This window comes from Neopsephotus bourkii, unplaced genomic scaffold (genome assembly GCF_033783945.1).
Source record: "Neopsephotus bourkii isolate Nb327-2 ecotype Australia unplaced genomic scaffold, CSIRO-AGI_Nbou_v1 NB_673, whole genome shotgun sequence".
NCBI lineage: Eukaryota > Metazoa > Chordata > Aves > Psittaciformes > Psittacidae > Neopsephotus > Neopsephotus bourkii.
In genome coordinates, this window is record NW_026901172.1 from 1816540 (window position 1) to 1843690 (window position 27151).

Consider the following 27151-nt stretch of genomic DNA (forward strand, 5'->3'; position numbering starts at 1 on the left):
GTCCAAAACCACGCTGATCTTGCAGGGTGGGGAGAAGAAGGGAAGTGTTTGTTTACTGCTCGCACCCGCGTTGGGCTCTCTTCATAAGCCAGGCTTCGTTAAGATGTCTGACTGCCGGCATGGCTTTTCCTCCTCAAACTTGTCGTTGTGTTTCTGGGAGAGGAACACACGGAAAAGTTCACCAGGAAATTAAAGCTGTGAAAGTAGTTTTTCCTCACACGACAGCTGCGGGTTTACGTTTGTTGTGTACAGCCTCCCCGCCAACCCCAGACACGGCATTTCCTCCTCCGAAGGGCCCTTCGCTCCCTAATGGGGTTTCTGGGGGCCTCGTTAGGCAGCGCTGAAAAGCAACATGTCTTCTGTATCCAGCCGTCCACGGTGTCCCCATTTCGCTGCTGGTCCCGGGGGGACCATTTCCTCCATCTTCATGGAGGTCTTGGAGCGGGGCTTTGCCAGCACCGTGCCTGGGAAAGGGTTAAGGTGCCCGGGCGGCCTCTAAGGAAAGCACAATGTCCTTCTCTCTTTAAAGATGTACTTATAAACACCTGCTGGGTGGATTTATGAAGGGTGAGTTTACCTGATATTCCACGGTATTGTTTAATTTGGACTATATTTAACCAGCGCTGTGTTGAAACAGTGTCGGCGAGCTCTGAGAGCTTGCCAGGCACATTCTCAAAATGGTTGCCAAGCTGTAAGATGGCTGCCAAGGTCTGACTGCACTGAACAGGTCCAAAATGGTGACCAACTTCTCAGAATCTTCCTGATGATTTTTTTTTTCTTTTTTTCCTATTTTTTTTTTCCCCTTCCCAAAATAAGGAAGATGCCGGACTTGGCACCAGCCTCTTGGCACTCCGATTTATAGTGTCATCCAGAGATTCAAGTAGTTACTGTGTTCTTGTTTCACAGCACTTGGCAGAAAGCTGTGGAGGGGAGGACGTGAGGTGAAATAGCCAGTGTAAAATAACATCAGCGTTTTCCTTCCTTGGCTAAAAAGTACCAAACACGTCGGAGGGAGGGAAAAAAAAGAGGTGTTCTTTAAAAAAAAAACCAACAAACCAAGAAGAAAGTGGAAGGTAGGTGATTTGAAAAGAAATCAGCAGAGTGCAGCTTCGACCAAAGCTTCAGCCTTGCCTTTTGGGCTGCGTGTCTGAAGTGGTGCAAACTTTATCTCCAACAGGTTTAAGATTTATTTTGTTTTATTTCTTTTTTTTTTTTTCTTTTTTTCCCCCTGCATTTGTTTACTGGAGTTTATAGCAGTTTCTTTCTGGCAGTTGTGCTACTTAGCAGATTGAAATAAAATCATAAGGGTGAATTAAAACACACTGCTGTTAGTGCTGATTAGAATTTTAGCTTAGTGTAAATACCGGATGCAGTGTCCAACTTTTCAGGGACTTGGCATAGACTCAACAGGGATCTCCGGGCTGCACAGGAGACAGTGTGTGCTTGCAAGCTTTTTAAATACTTGGATAGGTGAAACTTACTGCTTCTGCTGGCGTGCGAGCTAATTTGGTGTCTGCAATGCATGATGTAGTCCAAGGTGGCTGTTAAAAAAAAAGAAGGAAAAAAAGCAAAGGATAAGAATTAAAGGCAAACACTTCAGTCTGAGACCTTTAAATGTATGCATTTTTATTTATACTCTGACCATCCCCTGCTAAATGCTTGCCTGCGTGTACGAGTGGTAAATGTAGTCCTCGCTAATTTTTGGATTGCACTTGAAAATAAACAGATTGCCTAAGGACATGTAATTTTGAAAATATGAAATGGTTCTTTATGCAGCTGGAAAGGATTTGTAGTTCCAGTAACAGAATGGTGGGGTCTTTCCTTCAGTGCAAATACCTATATTCAGGTGGATTATATTAGTAAGGCCTCCATTTTTCATAGTCTCACTCCCGGCCCACCACTTGTCAATTTTCATCTGGTAGGAGTTTTCAGTGTCTCAGATTACTTCTGTATATTTTCACTGTTTAAGGAAACAATGGAAAAGCTGCATTAACATCCAGGAGTGATGCGACAGCTTCCCTCAGCCAGTCAGTTGGAAGGCATTAAACCAGCAACATAATTGACACCTAAGTCCAAATGCTTCATCTCTGCTATTGCATATCCTCTACTAGTGGAGGGTCAACAGGCCACATCATTCCTTCTGCAGGAATGGCAAGGACCCTGAAATATACTTTGCCCGTAGCCATTTGCTCGAGGAAATGCACAAGGATGCAGATGTCTTTTGCAGTGAGATTTGCTGTTTATATCCACATTTCTCCTGTAACCTATGCCTTTATGTCTTTGTAGAGGTGATAAACATCCCTTTAGTTCAGATTTACCCTCTTTCACTGGCAACCTATATATCCATAGTACTTCCGTAGAACAGGATATTATTTTTAATGGTGCAATTTGAACTCTTGATTCTGTGGTGAAAAGATGAGATTAAGACCCACAGCTTCTGAAAGAAGTATTGGATACCAGTCAGGGCACATGGAGTTTAATTGAGCCAGATGCATTTATTGAGCTATATACCAGATTCTTTGAGATTTGTTTTCAGGGTGTTTTAATATTATGCATTAGCAAAATATAGAGCAGTTCAAATTCAAGGGGGAAAACAGTCAAGAAAAGTCTTGCTTATCAATGTGCTAAAAAAAGTAATCGTTGTGGAAACCAGAAGTAAACCCTTCTGTCCCTAGTGAAGACTTTAAAAGAAAGATTAGAGCAGGATACTGGTGTTATGTTCTCATTTTTGTCTCTCTTTCTTTCTGCCACTTTAATCAGAAGCTACAGATTTAAAGGACAGTGTTTCATCATCAATGTTTCATTTGCTTTAAATCAAAAAAATGCAGTGTTTGGGAAATTCTAAACTTAGCTACAGTGTACACACCAGCGTGAAATGGTGCATCACCACTTCTTCGATTGAGTCTAGGGGTTTATGCTGCTGTATGATTCTTGCCTTTGTGTTTGAGGTCTAGGTAGACAAACACTCATCATTGGCTGCAAACCTAATTTTGAATGACTGAAGCTGACTGTTTATTTACGTAATTACTCAAACATGCTTAGTTTATGAAAACTGAACATAACCTTTGAATGCAAAAAAATTGGGAGCATTAGGACACTTCTGTGCTGTAGCTTATACTAAATTATATCTGGGACATTTTGTCCCCCGTACAAGCACGATTCCTGCATGTAAAGATTCCCTTTTGATTTATGTCCCAGTAAGTAGGAGGACAGTTAGGTCTGTGGCACTTTGCTTTAAGTAGCCATTACTAGTTCTGGCTTCAGATGTCCTTATACTCTTGTTCAATGGAAACAGCTCTACTGAAAGTAATGAAAATGTGGAGTGAATGGTGTGGAACCAGTAGGACTGAGAAGAGGATCAGGTCTTTTAGTTTACAACTTTTCAGACCTGTGAATTTATCTCCCTTTAACAGAAATGAAATCCTTCAGAAGCTTTTGGCACTTTTGCTTGTTTGTGTATTCTTCAAGTACACATCATGTGCATCTGTGTGTGTCTGTGTGTACGTATATATGATATGTGTAAAAGTACTTTTTATATAGTAACTTTCTGCATAGGGCAACCCAAACAGCTGTTATTCCTTTTTATAGCTTCTTTAATCTATGTGCCAACAAGTCAGTTTACAAAATCTGTTTTGTTGATGACTGCTGCGATAATAATTGTGGTGTTTTGTGGCTTGGCAAAAGCCTGGGGTCTCCTCCGAGGACTCTTGCCAAAGCCTTTGAAGGGGTTGAGGTGGATTCACTGCCAAAATGAGTCACCACTCTCTATTTTATTTAGTGTCCTTCTGCCAAGGCCTTAGACACTTTCTGTTTTCATTCTTTTGTAGGCTTTCCTTCCCACATTGTGGTTTCCTTCACAGCCAGAGTAATGTGTTTGCCAGCATAGGTGAGAGAGTGTGGCTGACTCTCCAAATGCCACTGCTAGACTATGCTTAAGGGTTAGTGGTTTAGCTATTGTGCCTCCTCAAAATGAATGTGCAAGATTTAATTATATGCCTATGAATTATAAATAATAATAAAAAAAAAAAAGACTGTTCCATGTGATACAGCACTGTGCAATAACCTAGATTAAGGTCAAGGGATTTCAGAGGTCTGTTAATGTTTACTTCTCCAAGGCTCTGTATTACTGCAGCCTTTGAATTACTTTACTTGTGATTGTGCTGGTCAAACCAGAGATGAGTTGTTCCTCTAGAATAAATCTTCCTGTCTGGGTTCTTTTCTCTTGTCTGAGGCTGGCCTCTCTACTAACTTTCTTCTCCATCCGCAAGCAGATAATTGTTCTGTTCACAACAGCATAACAGATGCATGGTAGTTATCATAACACTTTGCATGTCCCACCCAGATGTCTCAAAAAATTTGGGAAACCAAGATGAATGGATCTGACATTCTGACATCCTTCATGCAGATGTGCAAACCGAGGCACAGAGGAGTGAAGTGATTCGGTTGAAGTCACATAGGAAGTCTGCGTGAGGCCTGGAAACAGAACCCACATCGTCTGACTCATTGCCCTTTGCTTTAACCACAATAACTTCCCTTTTCCCCGCTATACTGAAAGTGATATGTTTTGGCCTTATTCTAGATAAAATGTTAGATGTCAAGATGGCCTAGATATCCTTACAGTAAAATGTGTAATCCCTACTCGGGTGATGCTGGATGATATGAGTCATGACTTATTACAGTATCTGCGGTTTTCTTAGTGCTGCGAGGTTTTGGTTTGAATGAGGAAAGCAATATGGGGATTTCAGTTAACTGCTAAGCAAAATTAGAGTGGAAAAAACACATGGTACTCTAAAGAGTAAGAGCAGTATTAGCTTTTCTAACAGATTTTCTGTTCCTCATCAAAGAACTGCTACACAAGGAGGTGTGCACCTCCAGAGTTCAGTACTGACCTATGAACCTTGGTTTTAAAGGATTTAATCTTGGCCTAAAGGAGTTAGTCACTGTATTCCACAAAGTTGTGCCCTTAAGTGACAATCTATATATCTATATCTATATTAAACATATAGACATGGAGGTGCATATAGAGGCAGTCCTGCAGGATTATGAGTGTCACATCTGTTTCTCCAGTAAGGATCTACCTGGGACCTTACAGTTGCTCCTCAGGATTTGCTATCAAACAAAAATGTTCTAAGTGTGTATTTTTGAGTGTTACATGTTACCAGAAAGCGCAGTCCTTTGCATAGGTATGGAGTGGAGCCAAATCAGGGGAAACATTTTCATCCGTCCTTTCCAGTGTCTTTTGCTGTGTGAGTCACTCTTTCTTAATCTCCTTCTCCCCATCTTTGGAGATCCACACAAAGGCTGCGAAGCCCTCAGTCCTGTTCAAGCCCATAAATGATGTCTTTGCCTGGCAGTCTGATTTGGGGTGAAGTTCATCCAGAAAACAATTTAATCCCAGGAATTCTCTGTGTCCTTAGGGGTGCACAGATCTCAGATCCCCTCCATACGTTTTAGCTTTCATCCTCAAACCTCTCCAACTTGCTTGGATATTTTTACTGTTTAGTTCCCTCTGCCTTTGTCTTCTGCATTGCTCCTTTATTCGCTTCATACATCCACATGCCAGCTGCCTGTTCTTATTTTGTTGTGACTGTCCATATATATGCTGTACATTTCAAAGCCCTCTTTCTCCCCTTATTCTTGATAGTTTCCTCTCCAGTTTGTTCTGTAAGCCCCTCCTGGGATAACCTGGCTACATCTGACTGAAGTTTTGGTTGATTTGGGGTTTGCAGATTTCAAATTGAAGTTGGGATTGGAAAGAAGTGATCACTCTGCTTTACAAGCCAAATTAAACTAATGGTAAATGGATTATGCCTTTCTCCTTCCTTCGTTACTCAGCATCAGAAGATAGCTACAGGTTTCATATCCTGAGTAATCTAGTTGGACTAGATGACCTCCAGAAGGGAAGGGTAGGGAAAGGGTAAAGGAAGGAAAAGAAAGGGAAAGGGAAAAAAAGAAAAGGAAAGGGAAAAAAATACCTGTGACGCAGGGAGATTTCCAGGGATATATTGTATCCTTGTCCTTAGGCACAGTACAGGAAGAATTCCCCATGGCAGACACCTTGTTTCTTTTAATGAATCTAGTCATCTTAATTTTCTTCAAGGAGTTGTGTCCTTTTTTGTTCTGAAAATACTGGAAGCTCTTTACTCAGGCAACAACTCAACTTTCTATGGAGTCTAGATGATTGTGGCTGAATTCAGTTTTAAGTAAGAGATGATTTATGTAGCTCAGCAGCAGCTTGCTTAGGTTATCTGTGTGCCAGGGGTTATGGAATTTGCTTCACCAGTGGCAGCATTAACAATGCAGCCTTTATTTACAGGAGGTTTATAGCGATACCACAACTGATAGAAATCTCTGTAGTTCCACTGGTTTTAATGGACTTATTCCAGATCTAGCTGTGGATCTGATCTGTAGCACTCCACATTTTAAATTAACATGACAGTTTAGAAGAGTTTAAGTGAATTTTGGGACCTAGTGCATCATTAGCACTGGGAAAACCTATTAAAGAGGCAAACCCCCCCACTTTGCCATAGAGTTAAGCTAGGATCTTTCACTCACTGATCTGTAGTTGTTAGCAGCAGCTAGACTGAGGCAGCCAGACCGGGGAAGATGCAGAGACACTGTGTATATTTATTCCCTTTTCCTCTTGTGGTGTTTTTAAAGCATTTGCTGAGTACTGGAGCTTTAATTCTACAGCATAAATGTTAGGAGACAGAAACATTTTAAGAGCATGTGGTATATTCTCCATCCTGCAAATGCACTGTATAAGAAATGGTTATTACTTACAGATAAGTAGCAATACAAGTGGAACAGAAAGAAAACTTTCAGGTCAGTAAAAACTTCTGAAACACAATAACAGAGCCTGCACTATATCATGTAAGAGAATATATTGCTTACCTTGCAGAAGTAGATTGAGGGTATTCATGACCACTGGTAAATTCCCTTGTGTGTAGTAATCTCTGATTATTTGCACCTGAAATGTTCTGTGGCCAGGGCTTATATGAAATTCAGTTTTTATTAATTCAGTGTTACAAGCATAGTACTTGGTGCACATTCATGATTAGAATTAATTATAGAAGTAGAAATATCTAAAAAACATTTTGTGGATTATTCTGTATCTCAGAGGGCTCTTTAATATGTAATATTTAATGAGCAATCTACTTTGGCAAATAACTGGATTTATTGTGGGTTGCTATCCTTTACCCGAGTGATGGGGTATAAATAAAGTGGAACCACTTTTTAAACTATTATAATAATAGGAGCACTGAAAGAACTAAAAAAGATATTTTTTTTTTTGCTATAGCAAGCCATAAAACATACAATGGTGCAGCAGAATGAATGAGTGCCTGTTCAGAAGGGAAACTTTCTGTGCACCAGAAGGCTAACTGCTGAAATAATGGAGCCATTCACAAATATATTTTTTTGTGTAGCAAATAATAAAATAGTTGGACAATGAAGTCTCCTCAAGTGCATAATAGATAAAAAAATTAACCGCAAAAAAAAAGGGGACATAAAATTCTGTCCTCGGGATCATGGTTGGAACACTTAGGAAATATTTGTAAAGGCTGATCCTTTGTCTGCAAGTCTGTGTGTGCACTAAAGCCTGCTGATGCTCACAGAGTACACTGTTTCCTGCACTCCTTAAAGAAGCTGGGCCCCAAGGCCTGGCGCACCCTCCAGTCTGCATGGCCCATCACAGCTCAGAGCTTCTCCTTTCTCTTCATTCTGGAGCCCTGATCCATCGGGATACCCTGTGTGGGTAGAGCATGAAAATGAGATTCCAGCTCAGGGTGCCACCGCCTGTTAGCTGTGTGGGCCTGATCCAAAGTGTGTGAACATCAGTTAGGGTAAGGCTGTCTGTAAAAAAGGAAAAGCTTAATCAAGCCATGAGATTTGACCCAGTCACTCCTGAGTACATAAGGACCCAGCCACCAATTATTCTTTTTGCTGTTCTTCATATGCAGCATATAGCTTTAGGCACTTTTTAGATGTGCTCCATTATCTATGTCTGAAAGATAGGGCTTATAAACTACATATTATGCATACATACTTGTATACTACATACATACAACACTTAATTGCTACATATATACTACATATAATATATACTTCTCATATACTTCATGTTCCCATGCATTTCTTGCCGTATTGCATTATTGACACTAGAGCTGAGGTGGTATTTTAGGTCTAAACCATATCTTTCTGCAGTTTATATATTTATTAACGGACTTAGATGCATATAATATATTCTTTCCTTCACGGGTTGGAAACGAAACAAAGTGAGCAGAATTGCTTTATACTTTTTTCCCCCATTTATTTACGACCACTTGGAGCCAGAGCTCTGAATTTATACTTGGCAGTAGAGTAAGATGCTGTGCTTGTCCTGATCTCCTGGTAGGCCTAGTAAATTGTGAGCTCTTTGAGGCAAGGGCTCTCTCTTTGTTCTTTGCTTATACAGCATTTAGCAAAATGGAGATCTGCAGGGTGGCAGGCCTAGGCACAGCACTGATAATAATTGGTGATACTTGAACTTGGCAGCAAGGTCCCTGCACAGGGTTAAAGGATAAGAGCCCTTTCCTAGACCATAAGAAGCAGGGGCACTCCGCAGGTGTTTCAGCAGTCTCAGATACAGGAAAAGTTTTTGTTTGGATTATGGTACCTGTGTAAGGTTGTTAAACCTGCAAGGCAGGTATTTGGTACATTCACCCCTCTAGTGTCCTTGCTTCTTGATCTCACCAGCACACAGCAAATTGTCCTGGAATGCATACTGGGAATTGCTTTTGAATAAGGAGTGGAGAAGAATCAGAAAAGGATTTTGCCTAGTGGGGAAGCGTAAGACAGTCATAATTTATTGCAGGCCTGCCTGTCATGACTAATGAATTCAGCCCGTATTAACTGAGCTATGACACTTAAACTGACTATTTTTCTTCAGCTTTTTCCCCTCAATTTGGACCAAACTACATGCCTAGCAAGAAAGACATTCCTCTTTTCTCCAGGGTTAGTTTTTGGTGTGTGAAATGAAGGGGGACTGCAGGGACAGAGTCCACCGCCACATGCTTCTCTGTAATGGGAGTTACATGGTACCATCAAATCTGCACAGAAGTTAGAGTTTCAAGGCATGTATATAAAACCATGACTGTGTAAACTTTTCTTACATGTCTGGCTGCCTCCTCTCTGCTCCCTTCCCCTCTATCCCCTGCTATTCCTGGTTTATTTAGACTGCCATAATAAAATTAATATCTAGCAGAGACTGGGCAAACAAGAGCTCTGCGATCTTGTGCTGACATAAGACTGCAGATACCTTGGTTAGTCAATAGGAGAAGCACTCCCACTTTACTCACTGGGATGGGCACGTTACATCCATAATGCCTTAATGACACACAGGGAGAAGCTGGGAGACATTTGGAGGAAGGACCTGCACTTGCATGGATCAACTTTATCACAGAGCTTATTTTAGCAACTTATTTGGGATTAGAAAACTGTTGTAAGAGGCTGGGCCAGGTTATTCTAGTCATTGAGTGCTGTTGGGCACTGCGGTGCAATGAGGAATTGAGTTTTATACCCAACTTTCTTCAGCTTTAGACACTTATTTTTAGACTTGGGTTTGCTAAATGGAGGGATTCCTCTTTTGGAACTAGCATGAAATATCTGATTTCAGAGCATGTTCACAAAACTATTTACTTTTGCTAGGAAGTTTAAGGGAACAAAAAGGAAGACTATTTTAAAGTCTTACATATACTTCTCTAACTAGATCACGGGCTACACAGTAATTTTAGTTCACATCCGAGGGGTAAGTTAAAAAAACTTGAGTTTGAAATTCATAGGAGGAGAGAGACATCCCTGCTTTAGTCTTATGGCTTGGCATCAAACCAGTCATATGCAAATTTTAAATCATGCTGCTAAACAGTTAAATAAGGAGATCTAAAGGGTGTAAGGTTCCCAGATCCTTTGTAATATCCACACAGAGCTTATTTTATATCTTTCACCAATACATTTTGAATCACTTTTCTGATTTTATTGAAGAAAATGTCTGGAATTTTGATAGGAAGGACTTGAAAAAGTTAGCTAAATCTGGATAAAATATTCATAGATATAAGAACTTCTAGTACCAGGGAAAGGCTGCTGGGTGCCTTCATGACTGTTCTTCTAATTTCCTAATTTCTGTTTTCCCTGTTTTCAGCGTTGTGTGTTTAAATAAACTCTTCTGGTTCTGTGTTTCACACATCATTGCTTTTTGCTTCAAAGGCTTCTTTTAATAACTTATTCTTTGGTTTAATTTTCTTTTGAACATGAATTGGGCTTCACCAAACACTGTATACATACAGCTCACACCCACAAATACTGAGAGTGGGGTTGATTCAGTCTACATGTAGTTTTCTGTATGGAGCTTACTCTTTACTGCATTGGCTGATGGAGTTCAGTTATCAAAATACTTTCCATCGTAGCTCCTTCTTTTACCAATCCCATGGTTGGGGCTGCACCTTCTCCTCCCTCGTCTCTGTGGAAAACAAGCCACACTCCAGGTTTGCACAGAATCTCTTCCACCATATGTTTTTAGTAATTGTATAGTAAGGCAGAAAAAAAAACCACTTTTCCCTTGTCAGACATTTCTAGCAACACTTGTTTTGTAAAGGGCTTCATCAGATGTGGATGAAATTTGAGACTATTCATAGGAATAGTCCTCAGAGAAGGTTGAGTTGGAGAAAGAAAATAGCACAGTTAAGCTGTGATTGAAAAATCACTTTGAGCATGCTCATAGGAGCCTTTGCTCACACTGGTATCGCTCCTTGGTTTGTGGCAAGGAGGAGCAGCCCGAGGGCTCAGCTAGTGGAGCGGGTGCTGGGTGCTGTCAGGACAGGTTTCCAGAGGGTCTTATTTAGTAGCTGCTATGGTAGAAACTTTGCTTTGCACTCGCTTATTCTGCTGTTGCACCTGTGTCCTTTGGTAGGCAATGGTTGTGTCTGTTGTCTGCTGCCTATAGATGAATCATATGGCACTTCCTGTGGTTCTCCCTACCTTTAATTTGCTTTTTAGCTTTATTTCTTGTATGCAAGTAAATGCATATCTCTTCCTGTTCATTTCATGCACTGGGTAAATCACTATTGGTGGCAACTTCATGGTAAGGAAGAAAGGAGTTAAAAAATACAGTAAGTAGCAGTTGACAGAGGCAAACAGGGTGTGCAGAGGAGGCAGGGGGAAATCAAATGCTTATTTACCTTTTGGGATGAGTTGCTCAGATTGTAGATAATCCCATTAGAGTAGGAACAATCCTCTTGGATGCTGAGGTCTGTGAAGCACATATGGCCTTGGGACCAGGTTACTGATGCACCTGAGTGGTTATGGGAATTAGTAATAGTCTTAATATCATTAATAATTTCTCTGCTTCAACAGGTTTATAGGTATGGGAAGAAGTGATTAAGTGAAAGGTAGTGCTGGTTCTTTGCAGTCTTCCCATGGTCTATAATGGGACCAGCACAAGGCCCTATAAATAGCTTTGAACATTTTCATCTGTAACATTTGGTGTAAATTGTAACTTTCAGAAACTTATCTTTTATGTGGTGCAGTTTGCTTTTATGTCCCTACTGTCTAATCTTATCTTCCCATGTGCTGAAATATAAAAATTCATTGCAATTATCTTTCCTGTAGTAAGATATCTAGGAGTTGGTACATTGTAAGGGGACAGGGTTGAAGTACAATCAACACGCATTTTTTGGATCTAAAAATACCAGTGTTTCAAAGGTCAGTTAAATGATAAATCCTGTTCTAAGTGTATATATAATACACATGAATGCACACTATAAATTTGTTTTATAGATTTTCATTGAAGTACTTCACAGTCTGATGATAATTTCAAAACGTTTTGAGTTTATCTGAGGTCGCTGATACAGTGGGAGAGGCAGCAGCAGGAGGTTGTGTCCCTTTCAGCCCAGGGATAAAGAGCATCTTGCCAGCATTTGGCTATTGGATATAGTGAAAACCCATCGGGTTTTTCCTTTTAAGAGACCAGTTGGACAACAGCAACCTTCTCCTATGGCCAAAGTCACTCCTGTTGATTTAAATAGGAATAGGCCCTCGCATGGCGCTATTGACTTCCCTTTTGTTTCCCTGAGAGCACGTAGGGAGAATGCGTGTGGAGCGCAGCTGCTGGAGGTTGTGCTGGCACCAGGATGCTGGAGCACTTCCCTGTGTGTGGACAGTGTGATCCATAACCATCAGCCCACAAGTTAACAGCATTTCTAACAGAGAGATTGTAGAAATTCTCCTAGAAGTACTCCCTGTGCATACGTCCCCTCTTGTGCTCTTTTTCTTTCCATGGGAAAAGATGGATTCAACCAAGGTATTATAAATAATATAATTGGCTGGAGGCATTTTTAGATGCACAAACGCTAAAATGGATTTTCTCCAACATATAAGGAGAAGAATCTTTTGTTCCTCTCTGGATGGTATAATTTATTTAAGTTTGGTGGTCTTGGTATGTCTTTATTAAGAGTGAGAGTAACAGTTAAAGAGCTACGGTCAAGGAAACTGAAGGGCTCTCATTTCTTTCTCAAAATAGTAAGTATTTTTAAGTAGATCCAATGTTTCTTGTACTGGACTAAATAAAGCATTCCAGCATAAAACAAACACATCTTCCCATTTGGGCTTTCCTTGCACAAGTCCTGTTGAAATTCATACTAAGAGGGCTTGAGAATTTCCCTCCCGTAGACGATCCCTCTTCGTGCCGGGGACAAACACAGCTGGTGCTCAGGTCTGCGCTCGCAAGAGCACCGGGGAGAGCTGCTGATGGTGGGAGCTCATCAAACGAACACATCTCACGTGCGTCGTCTGCGTGACTGTGAGAAGCGAGTCGAGTCCTAACGACGCGTTCTGAAGTGTTACAGGCAAGACAGTTGCTCTTTTCACTGGCTAGTGCTTACTTTTCTTTGGGATCACAAATATTTGAATACAATTATTCAGTCAGCTGGACATCTTTTTCCTCCCGTTTCTGCTCGAACAGTAGTAGAATTTAGTGTTGATTTAAAAGACTGTCTGCCTTAAAGCAGATTGCAGAGTTTGCACACTGTGAATTGTAATTAAAGTGTAAGGGGTGCTTATTATGTCAACAACTGGCATGAGAACCCCCGAGCAGCAGGTGACCCCAAACATGTGACGTTTGTGACAGCTAGGATCCTTCTTTCACTGGTTTAGCAATCTGAAAGACCAAATTGAAAGAAGCCCAGAGGCTGTATATTTCATTAAGTCCCAAGGGAAGTGTGGGATACAGCTTCCTTCTGCTTTGCTGGGACATAGCCAAAAACTTTCTAGAGGCTCTGTTTTTGACAGAGGCTTGCTGAAGGGGGGGGGAAACCCTTCCACCAATCACCCATAGGACCATAAATTTGACATTTCCCACAGTTTCTTTGAGGCACTGATGTTGCTGTGTCAGCAGTATGTCCCAAATCTTGTGTTGTATTGTTTGAAAAGGAACAGTCAAACTTTCAGGGGAGCTGAAATGTTTTTCTTCATTGTCCAACAGTTCCTCTGCTGCAAAACCACAAAGGATTTTAAAAGCACACCTCTCAAAACAGGGGCTGCTTTTATCCAAAGCGGGTACCACGAACACTCACAGAGCAGATACTGTTTTCTAACGCTTCAGAACACGGTCGGTAACATTTCATCCATGTTACAAAGCAGACATGAGAACATCATTTATAGCCACATACAACCAATTGCAGGAATGATAAGAAAAGGAGCCTTATGAAAATACTGCTCTAAGTTTATCCCCAGTGTAATTCCAGTTGGGTTATGTCAAGAATAAGCCTGGCCCAAAGACTGAATTATATGGTTTGTGACACAGCCTGTAATTAATTGTTAAATGATCGTCAGTTTAGTGTTAAACAAATTCTTCAGCCTCAGCCCCTGCCCCACACCCCACCAGTCTTTTTGTGGGTGACCCATGGTGCAGCTGGTAAAGGCTGGCTCTGAGCTCCGGGTGTCAGTTCCACAGCAACACTCCTGCCTGCCAGCGTTCCCCTTCCTCCCAGGGCTGGGCAGGTTTCACTGTGGAGACTTTTCATCTTTGCTGTGAAAGTGGCTTCATTTCTTCCAAAAGGTTTTGAAAATAGCAAATGCACGCTCATTCTCTTAATATGTAATTTGTTAGCTGTAATCTGTCCGTCTGTCCTACGCTGGACAGCATTTCCTACCAGCCATTTTATGTGCCTGCTGATTCTAAACATTCACTTACTTTGGTGGCACCTCAATCCTATCATGGTAGAGGGTTTTTTGTTCTATGTCAGTTGGCATATATATATATATGCACAAATATCTGTTTATTATTAATTAACCTAGGAAGGAGGAAGGGTTTCGAATTCTTGACTGCTCCACATGCTGTCAGTTCTACCACTGATCTGCTAAGTATTTCTGGTGAGGTTACTTAACCTATAGTCATGCTCCACCTAGAGAGATATTACAGTAACCAGCATTTTATAAAGATAATAGATCAGGTTAGATAAAGATAAAATAGGTTTAATAGTACTCTTATTTCAAAGGGGTACTTGGAGAATTAATGTTGATGGAGTTCTTTGATCTTGGATGAAAGATGCTTTAGAAATGGAAAATATCTTTGTTATTTGTCATCTTGGTGGCTGTGAAATTCTTCTCAGAAATGAAATTTTTCAAAACACATACAGAAGGTTTCACTGTAGCCCTTATTGCTTCAGAAAAAGTGACTGGGTTGTTTGTGATTACACATAGCTCAATATGTCAGTGTAGGTGCAAGTAACAGGGAGCTGTTTAATGCAACTTCCCATGTCATTCTTCATTTTGACTTCATATTTTAAGGCTATTAAAAAAGTAATAAAATGACCAAAATGATGATATTTTGGAAGCAATTTCTGAGCCCTTCTTGTGTACTTTGCCTAATACAAAACTGGGTGTTGCTATCATTCTCTTAGGACTGCAGTTTTACTTCTAACCCTAGATGCAGAGTGGAGTTGGGCTCTGCAACTGAGACAGAATTAGGTCCTGTGCAGTGCTTGAACAGAATCTTTGCCATCTCTCCGCTCCAGTCCAGGGCAGTGGTAGGCTTAATGTCTTTCCATTTTACTTCAGTACAGCATGATAGAGACCTGCAAACAGCCTCTGCCCTGCCAGCAAATAAATGAGTGAAAATACTGTTTCAGATGGCAGAGGAAATCGTCATAAGTCAATGAGGTGGTTACATTTGGTCTGGTTTTAATTTTTGGATAACTTGTTTCTTTTGGAAAGTCCTCTTCTAAGTGAACCGTTTTCCAAACGTAACCTTTACCTTTTTGCAAGGCCTGTTTCTGAAAAACAACCACAAAAAAAACACCAACAGCCAAAACCTAAGCAACCAAAAAAACCCCCAAACAGCCATTAGTAATATTTTTATCTGGGAAATTTTAGGCTCTTTTTGTCCAACTGAAGTTTTCAGGCTCTGTAATGTACTGCTTGCTACAAGGCGCTCTCTATGATGCATTAAGTACCACAGAATATTCCTTTGCAGGATTCCCTTTGTTGCAGACATTATTTATGACATTTTAGTCAATATTTGCATGGCAGACTGTCCAAAATTATTTTGTTTTAGGCACATCACTGATAACTGGACCCATACTCTTTATCATTCTTTTACATTCATTAGTCACTCTGTAGTGTTTTTAACATTTTAAAACACTCATGCAATTCAAAGGAAAATAGATTTCAGCCAAAACGCCTTCAAAATTATCTTTTTCCCTTTGAGTTATTCAGCGATTTTTAACACTTCGTATGTTTGATGTTTTTTTCTTTAGTCTCAGCAAGGCAAAGTGGTGTGTTTTTTTTTTGCAGGCTTTGGCTATGCTAAAGATAGGATTTTGATAGAAAAATAGGAGGCAAACTGAACTTCATGTGAAAATGTTATCAGACGTGGTGTAAGGTGTAGCCAGCCAAAAAAACTGGCTATTTGCCTTCTGTGTAAAAGGTAATTTAAACTAAAAAAAATTTACAACAAAACTAATTAGCAGATATTCTAATGCAAGAAAATGTTGCTGTTAGTAAAGTTTCTTCAATATGCCAGAAAGCAGATGGTGGCAATGGAATAGCGTTTTCTTTTGCCAGCTTTTCTATATGCTTTCTAAACCTGCAAGAGCTTTTGCTATTCAGTATTCAAATTTCTGACACTCTATGATCTTTTTCATCTTAAAACAGAAATAGAAACTGAAACTTAAAAATGTAATCAAGTCAAGCTGTCTGTTCACCAGATCATAGCCGTGGCTTGGAAAGTTTGATTCAAATTTTGTCTACACACTGTAGCTGTAGGGTTTGAGAGCCCTGGACTTTTCGGGATTTAATTTTCTTCCTCAGAATTTGGTTCTGCAGCACTGGGACCAAATGAACGTGGATTTCTGGTTGTATTTTCAGAGCCAACACGTTAACCGTAATCTTTTTCAAGGTGTGTGTGTTGGGAATCCTACCTTATATATATGTATAATATATAATATATATGTAAGGTATGATTCTTATATGTATATGCCCTAATATTTATATAAGCCATAGTATATATATTTATATGCTCAACTCTTTCATATATTTGTAATGATCCACTGTCCTTTGAGATGTAACTACAGTTCCATTTCTCCATGATTTATGGTGATTGTAACTCCGATTTTGTTACACCTCAGTGTGGTGGCTCCGTACCGAGCATGCATGATGTTACTTGGACTTCTAACTTCATCTCCCACTTGCGTGGCTTCCAAACACAGCAGAATCACAGAACAAGTAGGCTGCCTACCAAAAGGCTGCTTTTTTTTCTGCCCGAGTCTATGTTGTTGATGCCAACATGATACTGATGCAACAAAACACGTCCTGATTTTTATGGTAATTCTCTGTTCTTCTTCGCAGTCTACAATATTGTGAGAGTAGAAACATATCCAGGGAGTGGCAATCAGTGGCAATTCTTTGAGGGCAAAATTCTCTGACTTCTCAGCTTGAGAGAGGCTTTGGGTTGATGGCACTATTTATGCAGTTATTTTCAGGGAAAAAAAGGCAAAAGGCAGGGAGGGAGGAAGGGGAACTGTGGAGCAGCTTTTTCTGCCGTATAACTTCATATATCGATGCATTTTTGCCAAGAGTTTCATTTCGCATAAAGCTTCAGAAAACCTGAAATGGAAATTTTTCACATGCCACGTGGAACCCCTCCGAGTGCACAGAACAAGGAAAAGAGATCTGCCAGGAAATAAATACATTAATAAAGAATTAAATAAAGGGGAAATTTGACCATTGCAACCAAATATGTACTTAACAGGGAGTGAAATGGGAGCCAGAAGGAAAAGTGTCAGGTACATTGCAGTGAAAGAGTGTTGTGAACATAGGGCTGCTAGTGTAGAACCACAGCAAAAAATAGTAGCTGAGCTACTATTAGTAGTTCAGATTGCCCCATTGGTAGCTTGATATTAATCTGTTCTTGACAAAACCCCCTTGGAATATTAGTTCACCTTTTGCTTATTCCTTAAGTAATAGCACATGTTTTTGCTATCAACATCGTTTTCCCCTGTGTGAAATACAATAATCTTTAATAGGCCAAAATTCTTTGAGATAATAGTTCTTTTTTTAAGTATTATTTATTCTGTTTGGTGTATAGATTCTTACCTGAATTTTTAGTTAATCAAAGGAAAATTTTACACCCGTGCTTTAGGAGAAGCGGGAGAGGTGGGAAACAGAGGCGGAGGTTGGGGCTTTTGCCTGGTTTGTTGATTTGGTGAAGGTTTTCCTTTGTTTTTGCTGGCTGAGGAAGTCTTGAATGGCTCCAGCTGCAGAGAGACCTTAGCAAGAGGCACAGCCTGAAATAAATGAACACTCGGATGGTCTCCAGAAACAGGTTATTCATGTGATGTTAGGAAGGCAAGCTTTGGAAAGCAGTTTAAGAAGGCTGTGCTCATTGTCAGGGAGTGGGTTTTATTTGGCTTTTTGATGGATGGCAGGTTTGGAAAATTCTTTATCCCTGTCTGCTACAGAAAATGTAGAGAGCCTCCTTGGTCGTGACCTTGCAGCACCGCTCATCTTGGCCAGAGGAGAGGTAACAGACCAGCAGCTACTGCTTGGGCAGTGCAGATAAAGAATGAGGATGGGCACTGACGAGAATAGCTTGGGAATACGCAGCTCCCTGCCTCGGGTCCCATAAGGATGAGTTTGTCACAATAAATAAATAACAAGGGGATGGTGGGGGATAGAGATTAATTGGGTGAGTGTACTACCGCCAATGGAGTCTCACCATATGGTGGACATGATCCTGCTTTGCTGATGTTGGTTTACTCACCAGTGTAAAATTGCATAGAAGCAGACCTGGAGGCTTTGACCAAAGCTACCAGATTTGCTCATTACACAGTTTCATCCTCATTTGCCTTTATACATGAAGTCAGGCATTGCAAAACCAGCTATTTAGTCATCCTAAATACTGTTGTTATTGTTAAACTGAGTGAGAAAATGCTCTGGAGAAAAATGAAGACATGAAATCTTGTCTTTGAAAATATCTAATAAGGGTAAAAAAAAAAAGGCAGATGAAACAGAAACTGAGAGTGAGTGGAAATATCCCTTCTAGGTGACTTTGGATCCACTCTACCAAGTAATTTCCTGCATAATGTAGTTGAAGCCTTCCTAAGTGGGCATTGCTGCTGCCGTTGCCATTGTAATGGCTGTATTGGTGGGAGTGATACTTTATTATCCAGAGCAGCGGCTTGAGAGCTCATCCCCGTGGTTTTTACTCTTTTTAGTAACTGTGCCTCTGAAGGCAAATCACTTAACCTCTATGTGCCTCCTCCAGCCCTGCATAAAGTGGGCATAGTTATGCTCACCTTTCCCACAGAGGTATTGTAAAGCTTAGTTTAATGTTAATAAGATGTTTTAATTTCCAGGATAAAAGGATGTTCTATAAATATACATTAGAAGTAATAATAGTTTTAATGTATGCCATTATTTTATAACAGTGCTTTTCTAGTTTTAGAAATGTTTTAGGGGCTTGAAATTATTACAGACACCGTTTTTGTTAATTAAAGATTGACATTCAGGCAGACTTTGGTGAATTGTTCTATAAATCCAGATCCATGTGCACTGAGCATGCCCAGAGCCGTGCCTCACCTGCACTTTGGGATCATCAGCACGGCCCTTTGGCTTTTAAAACAATTCTTGGATGCCTGTGCTCAGAAGTTTGATGGCTTCTAAATAGAATGGTTCAAATATTTCAAAGCACTTGAGATTCCTATAGTGTGAAGCAATTTCAAATTATTGTACTGCAATTAATTTTAAATAACAGAGCACCGCATATGCCTGGGAAGCCCGTTCAGATCCAAATGGAAGCTCTCTAAAAACTGAAATGATTCAATAAATTTCAATAGCTCTCAAGAAATGGGGCGAAGGACTGTAAATCATTTGGTGAGGGGGATAGGCAAATTTCCTCCAAGTGAATCTGAGGGTAGAGACTCTAATTAGATTTTTTATTTTGGGGTTTATGATGATGAAATGTAGGTTAATTTATATTTCCCAGGGATATGAGGGCAGCTCTTGTTGATCCATATGGTTTCTTGTAGCTCTTACATAGGCTGCTTTTTTTTTCCTTCCTTTCCCAAGATTACAGAAACTTAGCAATCCAACTTTGCACATATTTTTTTTCCATTACAAATATCTTTCCCTCCAAATCTGTATAAAAAGACATGAGAAAAATATTGGTCCACAGCTAGAAATGCCAAGTATATTTTTAAATGCAGCTAAAAAAACGACTGCAGGATTCAAGCATTGTGCAGCATGGAAGCTAACGCTTTGTGGAGCTGGGCTGCTCCATGAATATGAATTTTTAGATGCTTAAATCACTGATTCAGGTACAACCTTGTATCTGTAGGTACCAAAGTGGATTACTGCCTGATAGCTGTTCGTTAGCTTAGAGCATGTTCTCTGTCCTTCCCTTACAGATGTATTAGGAAGATGCTATCTCCTGTAGGAAGGCTGCTAAAAATATTGATGCGAGACCTATTGGAAAGTAATGTCATTTCCATTGGCTTCAGCTCAGCTCCAGGAAAATCCGTGTGCCGGTTCCTCCTCCTGCCGCAGCCAAGCGTGGTTGTGTGCGGCTCCCCGCGCCATGCACTTAGCTCTAGGATTACAATTCCTCCCAGGTATTGGAGCCAGAAATTAGGAATTAGTGCTCCCGCCGACACTCTCTTGGCCCTCCTGTTTCCCTGTTTCCCAAACAGGAGAAAACAGGGCAGCACAATCGCTCTTGGTACAAGAGCTCAGTCGGCACTTGCTGTTGGCACGCGCGCTTCCTCCAGAGGCGTTGGCACCGCTCGGCACACGGCTCGGGAGGGTCTGGTGCCCGCTCCTCAGTGTCCCCTCTCCTCGGGGTGGGACAGAGCCCTTCGAGGGTGCTGCTCTGCCAAGCCAGCCATTGCCATCCGGGAAGAAAGCGTCTTTCTGAATTGGCCCCATGTCTGGTGGGCTTTTCCCGGGTGGAGGAGCCAGGGAAAGCGAGAGGGGCCCCTCAGCAGGGTCTTCCTTAAGGCCTTACCTTACTTTTAGACAGTTGTCATTATCTTTGTCTAAAGGTCATGGCTAAATTGAATAAAAGGAAAGCTGTGTGTTCCTGTCGATGCACAATGGCAGTATTGACTTTCCTAATCCAGTTTGCTGAGGGGTGAGAGAATTAAATTAGATATCTAAGCACAGAAATTGAGAGCCTTTGAAAACAAAGATAAGGAGACAGCCTGTATTTTCCTTTTCCTGGGAGCTCTGGGCTCAAGATTTTGCAGGTGTGTCATCTGATCCATGGCTTGCATCGATCAAAACTGTGCCAATGCATATTTAATTAGCAAGGGGACCCTGGATGCATTATGGCCATCATCCCTATATTGAATGGACTGTCAGACTTTCTGAATGCCTCCCCACCCCCCCCGCTTCGTTGTTTGGGGAGCTTCTGCATTTTGTCTGAGCAGCTAAAAGTTTCTTTGTTTTTAGCTGGTGATGCATACAGCACCACTGAGGAGAATACAAACAAGTAAAGTCCTAAAGTGTTTATTTTGTCTAGGAAAAAGGGCTGAACCAATTTGAATCCTTTGGGTAACGGATTTTTGTATCTCTTGGAATTAAAGAAAAAAACAACACACAACCCCACAGTTGCATGATGTTTACTTTAAGAATATTTTATTATAACAAATAAAATCTGTGCTGTGGGATTTCTTAAGGAAGCCTTTGATGACAATTTGAATTAAGTCAAAATTAACGTTTGCTACTGCAAAGGAATAAATAGAAAATGTTCCAGAAATGAATCAGTAAGCAGGAATCAAAGGCTGTAAACTGTTTTAAAAACAAACATTTACAAGTGAATCAAATAGCTGTTTGTAATACCAAGGAACAAATATGGGAATTCACAGATTCCCCACATTCTAGGCTATCACACGATAGCAGTAAATCATTTATAGGCTTGCGAGAACAAAGAAAGTTGATTTAAAATGAAACCATTTTTGATAGAGCTTTAGGGTCTCGCAGCCTCTCGGTGAAGTTTCACGTTCTCCTTCCCTACGAGGAGGAAAGTCATCAGGAATTTCTGCATCCAAAGTAAAGTTAGCCTGGGAGTTGCGGGGATCTTTGTTTGCATCTACCTTGGTACAAAGCCTCCCCAGCAGAGAGAGTGTTGCCTGATAAACAGATGTAATACACAAAGTCTGCTTACAATACCGAGCAACAGACTGTGGGCACATGTTTTGGTCTCATTCAAACTCATCAGCATAGTCTAGCTAGCTGTTTTGTTGCTAGTCTACTTACGGGGTAGCTTAGGAGCGTCTTACTGGTGAAGTAACAAGGAGGGTTTTTGCCACAAAAGTTTTGTGGCAAGGGCTCATGGGAAAATCATTTGCATACATCTTGTTACAAAGGCTGACTACTTCCTGGCTTAGACAAAGTGTTGCCTGATAAACAGACTTAACACACAAATGTCTGTCTGGAATAAACAACAGCAAGCTTTGATTTACATTTCCATTATCAAAGATAATCTCTTTCCCAGTGTACAGGAATTAAGAGTCCTTGCCTTATAAAAAACAAACCCAACCAGGCTGGCACCGCAGGGATTTTACCACTGCAGAGCCTTATTCGAGAGCAGCAGGGATGGGGTGAACTGTACAGGGGGGTAGAAAATAAAACTGGAAATCTGGTAGGGATATATGCCTGTGTGACGGTGAGGAGTATGATAATGGAGCACTTTGAACTCCCTATAAAAGTTGACTTGAAAGCCATGGCTGGAGTTAAACGGAGAGCCAGGCCTTCCTTAAAAGAAATAGTAGTAGCCACCAAAATAGCCGTAAATAATAATTGTAGCATATATGGAGTAAGCCCTATGTGCTCATATTATAATGTATAATGAAGGGAAGGCGAATGTAAAAGAGCCTCAGTCCTGGTGCTGGTTTCTGTTTGTAAATCCTTTAAGCTCACCACATAAGACTGTACATAAAGGAGCATGATTTAGATTATTTTCTTTTTTTTTAACGTATATAAATCTTTGGTAGAATCTATGCCCCAAATTATAGATGAAAAATTTATTGCATGAACACAACCCAGCCATATAAATTTTTTATTACAAATAGGACTCTGAAACTTGAATAAAATATGTCAGTTTATTATACAATATTCCCCACCACCACCACCTAAAACATGATATGAATGGAAAATCGAAGTTGTGAGGTGCTGGTTTGACGGTGGAGGAGCCCATGGTGCAGAGGAGCAGGCTCAGCATGGGCAGTGGCAGCAGAGCCCGGCTCATCTGGCATCACCAGCAGTATTTTGATTCCACTATGCAGGGATCACCTTTACTCTTTGGAGAATAGATGCATCTGCACCTGAGTTACCACACTGGCTGCTAGCAAGAGCTGTCCATAAGTAAAAACTAAGGTCAACAGCAATGAATTGAGTTTGGGCAGACAATAAGGCCAGTCCCTGCAAGTCACTGTTACCCCGGGCTGGAAAACACGGTGTGTGGAGAAGGTGTGAGTGACCAAGAAATCATCCTGCGTCTCCCAAGTCAGGTAGCCATGAGGTGGTTCAGCACTGGGGAGTGCCATGACACTTGAAGCGGGTTTTTTTTGGTGCATGAGTGTTAACAACTCTTCACCGTCTGTGTCACAGTCTACAAAAAAGAACAACATTGTCAGTCTGTTGACACTGGTCCTGTCCACGGGCCAGACTTTCCTGGGAAGGTTTTATTCTTTCCAAACAATGGAGCGCTCCCTTCCAGCGCTCTGAGCTCTGCTTCCACGCAGCCGTCATGCAGCCCGGCTGGGGCTGTGCTCCTGCTGCAGCTGAAAGGCAAAACTGAGCATTGAGAAGTCCAGAGCTTCCATCCTGGAGTTGCAGGTCACTGTCTGCTTCTGCTTGGAGATCAGACAGACCTGGGTCTTGGGTGTTACATCCTCTGTAGTGCTGCGGTAGTGTATGCACGAGAAACAGATTCAAAGAGGAATGGAGAATAGAGGTGTAGTAGGGAATGCTACTTTGGAAAAACTAGCCTGTTTTGTTGTTGTTTTTGGTTTTTTTTCTTTATCCTTTAATCATAGTTGATGCTTGGAAGTAGAGAGTAAAATAGCTTCAACGTGCTTTTTATCCTGTTTCCCCGTGATTACAGTTGATAGCAGATCCCCTTGAGCGTCTCTCATCCAGCAACCTGGACTCTTATGTACGCGCTCAGTACTAACTCTGGCTGCTCGAGGGTTAAGAATTCCAACCACTAACTTTTCTTTAACTAAAAAAGCCCCCAAATAAAACCCATTGTGCTATTCAAGGTTAAGCTTCCTTAAATATAAAACTAGATTCCTTGGTGATTTTTATTTTATTTTTTTTAATCAACAGTCTTAATAGTGGTTCCTCACTATAATATTTCCAACTCCATCTGAAATCATTTAAATCCTCCCCTTAATAACATGCACTTTATTGTAATATACAGATTCTTTGGCTTCCTACCAGCCTTAGCTTAAGGCACCAATGAAACTCGTTGCCGCAGGGGGCCGTGGATTCAAGAGGGGCTCGCATCTACTGTATATTTTGTTTTGTATGTTTTCCAATGGCTCTAATTATTGCAGGTGGTAGAATTTAACTGGCAGTGTTGTTGCTAAAGAAAATAGGCATAAAGTGTATACTGTTTTGCAGAGTGGCTATCAAATATATAGAAAAGAGAAAATCAAATGAATTGTTAAACTGCTCTATAGTAAGTGATTTTATTGATTTAATGCAAATGCTTATGAAAACGATCTTCCATTTATATCAATTATGTATGGGTAAAAATTAATTTATTCCTCCGGTCACCTGTTTGGCTGACTGACTCAGCAGGACACATATTCCCCCTTCCTGGTGTAGCTGAGCCCGCAAACCGCTCCACATCCCCAAAACTGGAATTGTAAAGTTTCCATGTGCAAAAGCAACAAAAAAGCCCCGACAGGAGTTCCTGCCAAGTGCTGCAAAAGCAGAGAGCGAGCGGTGGAGCCTGGGCAAGACTCTCTTGTCCTAGGCAAGACTGTAAAATACAACGGCTCTGATTTTGCCAATCCCTTAACCATGTGGCTGCACATTTATATGTACCAGATCATCTGCAGCATCTGAATAAAATCAGGGAAGCAAAATTCTGCATATAAACATTTTGGCTAAGTGCCTTAACTCCGTCTTCTTATCTGGGGTTTCCACAAGATGCCACCTTGCATAACAATGCTGAGCATACGCTTGCCCAGTACATGTTTTCGGTAGCCTCCCATGATCACAACCGCTGTCGATTGGTTTGAATTCTACCTCATCCTGCTTTTTATTGCCCCGTGCCTCTCCAGGAAGAATGGTGCTAAAAGCCTTTGTTGTCTTTTTTTAGGAATTAATATTTAATTTCAGCAGAAGGGGTGGGTTACAGGGAAGCCAAATCAGGAAAAGCCTGATCGCGGTAGCCAGAGTAATAAAAGAAGAAAGTTAAGATTCGGTATGCAAACAAATGTCCCACTGCCCGTAGAGTCTCTCTTGTGCCACTGGCTTTGGTGTTGGGAAAACAGCGCTCCACGCAAACAAAAGTACTTTGTTTCTCCAAATCCCAGAGCAGCTCCAGCTCCGTGGGCTGCCCACCGGCCGCAGGGCTAGGCTGGGACCATGGTGCCAGGCTGGGGGCTGAGAGCCGCCACGGAGCCCTCATTCCTCTCCCTGCTTCCCTGGATTCACTCACACTGCGGTAGGAAAATGTCCTTTGAGTCCCATATTTCTGCAGTAACTTTTTCCAATATATAATTTTTTTGTGGAATTCTGACCCTACTTTAAATTTTAAGCCCAAATGCTGATTGAGCCTTGAGGAAAAGGGAAACCTTAAAAAATAAGCCTAATGCCTGCGGTGTAAAATGAAATCAATTGAATGTCAATTTTGAATGTTAACTAAATATTTTATATTCCTAATATTTTACCTTTGTTTCTGCCTCTGTGGTATCAGAAACCTAAAACTTCCAGCCAAAATCCAGTGTCCAGAACATAAGAGCACCATGCACATTACCCGTTAAGTCTATGTGTTGTCACTGATTTGAGCTTCAGAGATAACTCAAAAGATCAATATTTAAAACAAAATTGCAGAATAATTTTTTGTCACTGGGTTTCATTGGAGAAATTATTAAAAATAATAAATCCAAAAGGCAGGAAATGGATTCTGGCCACAGTGAGAAACAGATCACGTTTTAGGAGAATTTCACTGATTTTAAATAGAACCATCAGGGATGAGGCTTCCTTTGCTAAATACTCTGAGCGTTCTTCTTCTGAAATTTTATCACAATTTGGTTTGTGAGCACTTTTTTTTTACCTGTGGCTTTTTAATTTATACGAGATTGTCCTCTAAGCTTCTGAATGATACCTAATGCATCCAGTCAGCAGGTAAAAAAAATCTGAATATTTAAAATAGGCATTTTCTTTATAGTGCTCTGTGGTAATTAAAATCTTCATTTGCTTAAAAGCAAGGAACCTTTTTCAAGCAATAAATTAGCATTGCTTGACCGAAGGTCACTAGTAGTACTGCTTCTTCCAGCACTATTAATACCTCAAAGAAAAAGAAGGGGTGGTGTTATCACTCTTGCAATAGAAGTAAGATTTTCAATTTAATCACAGTTAGGTGGCGTGACCTTTTGATCTTACATTGACTTCTCACTGAAATGTGGTCAAATTTCAGACAGCTAATTCCAAACTCTGCAAAGTCAAGGTGAAGTCAGAAAATAGGTTTGCCACGGGTGGGGGGATGCTTTTGGTGCAGTTGCAAGTGGTTTCGGCTCCTAAGTTTTGTTTCACAGCGAAAACTTTGTATGGGGTCAATAAATTCAGAACAATTCCTAGGGGAAGAAAAAGCATCTTTTTCAATTGGTATTAATTGTAAAAACAGTAATTGGGGGATTATTTTATGTATTTTTTCACACAGGTAAGGGCACCTTTTTTCCCAATTCATAGGGATGAAAATAATTCCGAAGGAAAGCACTAAAGCTTCACCTAAGATTAACTTTTAAACCAAAGAGCAACCATCTTCACAGAAAGTAGAGTTAATAATGTGTAAAAAATGCAAACCACTCCTATTTACACACATCCCTTTATAGGTCAGTTTATTATTTTAGGCAAATAAATTGTGTTCCTTGGCGAGTGTTAGCTGGGAGTTTGCAGGACCCAGGATTTACACCGGTCCTAAAGCAGTTCATCCAGGATCTTAGTCTCATTCGTACCACTGCGAATCAGTGGCAATGCCGTATGTAGCACTGTCAGCACTGTGAAAGTATGACTAAAATCAGCTCTTCTAGCAGTTTGGCAGATTTTTGTTCCAGAAAATGCATAGACAACAATCTCCACAACTCTGTAGTGTTGCTTAGTTACCTTTATATGCCTGCTTGAAAATATGTTTTGAGGTTTTACTATGTGTTGGATTAAGGCTCTGGTTTGTATACAACAGAGAGGCTGCATTCAAAAAAAACATGTAGGAGAGTAGTTTAAATACGCCTTCTTTAAAAAGAAGGATTCTCAAAGCCTAATTTATGCAAGCACACACCCCAAGCACTCTGTGTAGTGCTGTAAACACGATTCCCTTTTTTTTTTGGCTAGCAAAATATTACCTGGGCACGGGACTTTTGCATTATCATGTCCTAGTGCAACGCTC

The 27151-nt window shown here is 40.7% G+C and overlaps 1 protein-coding gene across 17 annotated transcripts in view; it reads left to right on the forward strand.

Annotated features, from left to right (window-relative positions):
* Positions 1-27151, forward strand: part of NFIA (nuclear factor I A) — a 360597-nt gene that overhangs the window by 215018 nt on the left and 118428 nt on the right. The gene's annotated exons all lie outside the window — the stretch shown is intronic.